This window comes from Varanus komodoensis, unplaced genomic scaffold (genome assembly GCF_004798865.1).
Source record: "Varanus komodoensis strain SLA01 unplaced genomic scaffold, ASM479886v1 scaffold2, whole genome shotgun sequence".
NCBI lineage: Eukaryota > Metazoa > Chordata > Lepidosauria > Squamata > Varanidae > Varanus > Varanus komodoensis.
Window position 1 is genome coordinate 41856708 of NW_025335568.1, and position 4869 is coordinate 41861576.

Sequence of the window (4869 nt, forward strand, 5' to 3'; positions counted from 1 at the left end):
CTGTGAATATTGGACTTCCTTTCTAATGGACCAAGATGTGTATTTTTACTTTTGAAAAACACTAGATGGCTCTCTTTCTGTGCGTAAGGTCAAACCTCTTTATTTCCCTGAATTCTAGGACTTGCAAAACTGTATGTGTGAAGTCTCCCCACCACTGTTGTTCATGCTATGTGCATGATCAGGGTTTTGAACTGCACAAAAGCCTAGATGCATGGAGCTATACATGCAAAGATCTCCCCACTGCAGGGATGGTTGTCTGATGTACAAGTGCTTGTCTGTGTGTGGATCTAGGTGTGTTGTGATCTTGCAGCAGGGCTGCTTGGCATTCCTGCTTTTGGGTTGAGTTTCTATGCTCACAACAGTATTTGGATAGTGCTAGACAGTACATCACTAGTCATCTTTCCTTACGATGCTGAATATTGAGGCCTAGCAGGCTTAGCCAGTTTTCTACATGAACTGTGAGTGCACATTTTAAGCATTTCTCAAAACTGTCTGATATTTCTGGAAGTTCCATGCAGACCTGTCAATGTGAAAATATTTCCCTAAAGACTGGACATTTGCAAATCGCATCCCTGCCATGCGCCCCCAGACCCACTGCAATGTACAAAGCTTCTGTAAGAATTTTATTGAAAAGTGGCATCTCGATAGAAACAAATGTGATGTGGACAAGGGTTCTCAGAAGATGGGAAAACTGGAAACTGTTGAGCTACACATAAAACTGCTTTTCTCTGCCAGTGAAGGTCTCCCCATGGCAGTTGCTCATGCTATATGTATGGAAGCCTATGAGCAGAGCTATGTTCTACTTGATGCAGCCCCATTTCTGCTCGCATGCTGAGCTTCCCTGCTTATAATGACACCTGAAAAAAGTTTCTCTCCTTCAGGTAAGTTGGCCAGCCATTTTAAGTGATCTTTTAAGTGAAAGGAAATATTGAAGGAGTGGGGCAAGTTTAGTCAGAAAAGCAGATGATGTTTTAGTCACCTTCAAATATTTGAAAGGCTGTCACACAGATGATGGAGAAGAATCGGAACCCAGGGGTTCAAGTGATAAGAAAAGTAGTTTTGAATGAACATTAGGGGAAATGCTGTGATGGTATGAGCTGTTTGCATTAGAACAGACTGTTTCATAGGGGTGGATTCTCCTTGATTTGAGGTACTTCAGCAGATGCTGGATTGCCACCTATCAAGTTCTGTATTTAAGGAGAAAGAAAGAATCTTGAGTGGATTCAGATAAGATTGGACAGGTTTTATACTGGTTTGTGTCACAGATTCTTCTATAAATCCTGGGAACTTTTATTTGGTTAAGATGCTGAGAATCGGAGATCCTTTGTCCCGGTTCCCCCCCCCCCCCTTGGAGTACAGTCCCTGGGGCTGTTTAGGGACAGAAGAAGGACACTGGAAACATTTTAAGTCTGTCTACTGATTCAGACTGTATATCTTATTCACAAATAGGAAAAAATAAGTGGGGAGAATTTTTCAGAAGGCAGAAAAGAGTGAAGCAGATTGCTTTGAACTCTTTTGACATGTCCAAAGGGTTCATCAGACATTTGTTTCCAGTGTTATGGTCTCAGAGTCCAAACAACTTTATCAGATGTGAACAAAATAGCTATACTAGTCAACAGGAAATTACACCCAGGATACAGGCTTTTAAAATTCAAGATGTATTCGGAGTTTATAATTCCTGACCAATATCATTTTAATCAGAGAAAATTCTAATACTTTTGTCATTGTTTTATGATTGAGGGTGTGATGTCCCCTTGCAAATGATTTGTACTGGCTCTTTGAAATGCCAGAGCATTGAATATAAAACAAGGCATGACTATTGCAGCTTTGCCTCAGTCTAATCATTCAGTCCAGAATAAATGTCCAGAAGTTGATCGGATGCAATATTTTAACAGACCTAAGATGATAAGGGCACTTATCCCAATCATAACACTTACTGTAAAATATTAAGAAATATACAGTAACATTGATTTTGTGATTATTCCTGTGACAATGGCCCATTTGCAATTATAAGACATTTGATGTTGCAAATTATTCCCTCTTTTGTAGACCAGACTGACCTTGATCATTAGTATTCATTTTTGTAGCCCTTTATCTATGGAATTTATTACATTTTGAGATCTGTGAGATCCAAAAACCTGGCTCACATAGATGAACTATTGTGACTTTTCTTGTCTGATATCTAAACACAATGCCATTTAGCTGATTTTGTCTTTCTTCTTGTTGTTAAGATAGGACCACTGATTGCAATTGTATTTTTATCTGAGCTTTTTGATGTACACATACTGATTCTAATTAGTCCCTTCCTATGAGAAACCATCTGAGTTGGAAAGGGGATTATCAAACCTTCAGTAAATCAAAGTGATGTATAGACATTTATGAACCAGGGCTTGTGATTCCTCTGTACTTAATCACTGCTACTTGAGGATTGGCAGCTGATTGTGTGAGCTCATTCTGCCTAAAGTGTTGCATCAAAGGCAACCCAGGTTGATACCAAAGTTCCACTCAACATGGGTAGTGTCCCACACACCCTTTGATATGGCTTGGAGATCCCCTATGCCATAGGTAGTGGTGGTGATGGAGAATAGTAATATTTATACATTGGCCTCATTTCTATATCACCCAATAGCTGAAGCTCTGTTGGGGGTTCAGAACAGTTCCTAAAATTACAAACCACAAATAATACAATACCACATAAAATTTCAGTATACCAAGTCTTATACAATTTAAATAGCTAAGAGCAATTTCAATAAAAATAATCCTAGACATAGCAAAAAGGCACCTGACATAATTGGCCATTACAATGACACAAATGTGCCATTAAATACCATTAAATGTTGAGGGGTGGGAAGCAGTCTTAACCTAGTGCCAAAAATATGGCAGAATTAGTGCGAGACAGTCTCAAAGGCTAGCACAAGCAGAAGTCTAAACAACCCCTGGATCCCGGCCTCTAGGTATACCCTGCCACAGCTCCTGTTTATTTCACTGGGACTTCTATAGGAGAGTTTCTAACTGCGTGCTGTCCATAAGTGCATATATAAGAGTAGTTTACCAGATGTTTTGATTATCCATCTTTAATGTAGATGATCCATTCACTTAGAAACATGCATTATATTTACTGTTTGCACTGCGATGGTAACTGGACTTCTCCCTCCCTTCTGTGGTATGTTGCCTCCTACACAGCAACTTGGTCTTCCCTCCAATTAACAAGGAGCAGTAATGAGAGGAGGGGGACACAAGGTAGCTCAAACAAGAAAGGGGAAGAGGAAAGAAAAACAGGCCTGGTCCAAGACATGTTGCTGCCCCATCCCAAGGTGCTCAGAACGGAAGGGCAGCCAAGTTGTTTTGGCACCTGAGGTGGAAAGCCCAACAAACGCTTCTCCCCATTCCTGGCTGTAGCATGCTGGGAGTTGTAGGCACTTTCTTTACCTAAACATGCATAAGATCACACCCTAAAAATAGCTAATGATTTGTTGCCCATTGATGGAACCCCAAATCAAAGATATCCAGGTGTCCTACTCTAAAGAGTCCTCTGTTTTGGAGAGCCAGGAGAGGACAGTCCCCGATTTGAAGGTGTCACCTATTTGAAGAGGTGCCCACTCTGACAAAAAGAGAGCACTAGAAACAGCTGAGAGGGACCTTGCAGTCGCTCCTCATTAGTTAGCATCTGGACGGCAGTCGGAGTAGGTAAATAGTTACCCATCAGTCTTCTTCACTAGGGTGAGATGTACCGTATTTCTATTTAAATTATAGTTATTCTTGTAAAATTGAAGCTGTCTATCTGCAGATGCAAATCTTATGCAAACTTACATTCTCTTTTGCCCTTTTTTTTGGGGAGCTTCTTGGGGAGCGGTACAGTTCTTGTCTTCTGGCAAGGGATAAGTGCTCCCCCACCCGCCACCTCACTCTGCTGAATTATAGACTCTAGCTCTGCATTATTCTGATGGGAATCACTGCACAATGAAGGGGCAGAGGCTATGGCAGACGGTGCCTTGTCCCTACAGTTCCAAAAACTTTTGCCAATGGCTTGGAATGTATTGCGTGGGTCTCACAGGCTTGAGTGCTGCTTTGCACAGCAAGTCTCTCAGGTATTGCTCAGTGCTTCAACAGTAAAGAGAGGCCAGTGTTGGAAGATAATGCCTTTTGCTACTAGTGGAACATTTTGGTAGAAAAGTCCAGAAATTCATCGGCATGACTTTAGCAGGAGGCTGAAAGCTGGGCACATTTTAGGTACTTTGTGACAATGTACTAGAAGGGCAAGTCTTTATTTATTTGTGACATTTTTAAAAACCACCCAATAGCTAAGTTGTAAGTGACAGTACAGAATGTGATGCAGGGAGATGTCAGTTACCATGATGCAGGATGACGACAGGAGGCACTCAAATACAGATTCAAGGGAGGAGTTGATCCACAAACTGGTTAAGCTGAAAGAATTTCATTTAAGCCATTGTAGCCCCGTTGTAGCCTCTGTTTATGTTTGAGGCTCTCAAACTGATTAAACTCAACTTCAGTTGCTTGTACATCAGGGTTGGCAGCACTGATTTTCAGAGCAGCACCAGTCTGCTTCACATTGACAGTTACTAGTGAAGATGTGCAAAGTGGACTTGTTAATTAACCCCCCTAAATTATCTAAATATCAAAGGCAGAACTGAAAAGAGTGCTTATGCCCCCACCAGTTCCTTTCTGCCATGTCTTCCCTTCTAAAAGCAGCAATTTTTGCAATTCTGTTGCACTAGAGGGATTTTGACCTGCCCTGGGCAAGCCCTGAAATGAATGGAAACAGTTGTTTCAGGAAAGAGGCAGGTTAGCAAAACTCTCTTATGCAAGCTCTGCCAACCTGCCTTCTTCTAGAAAGAAGCATTTCCACCC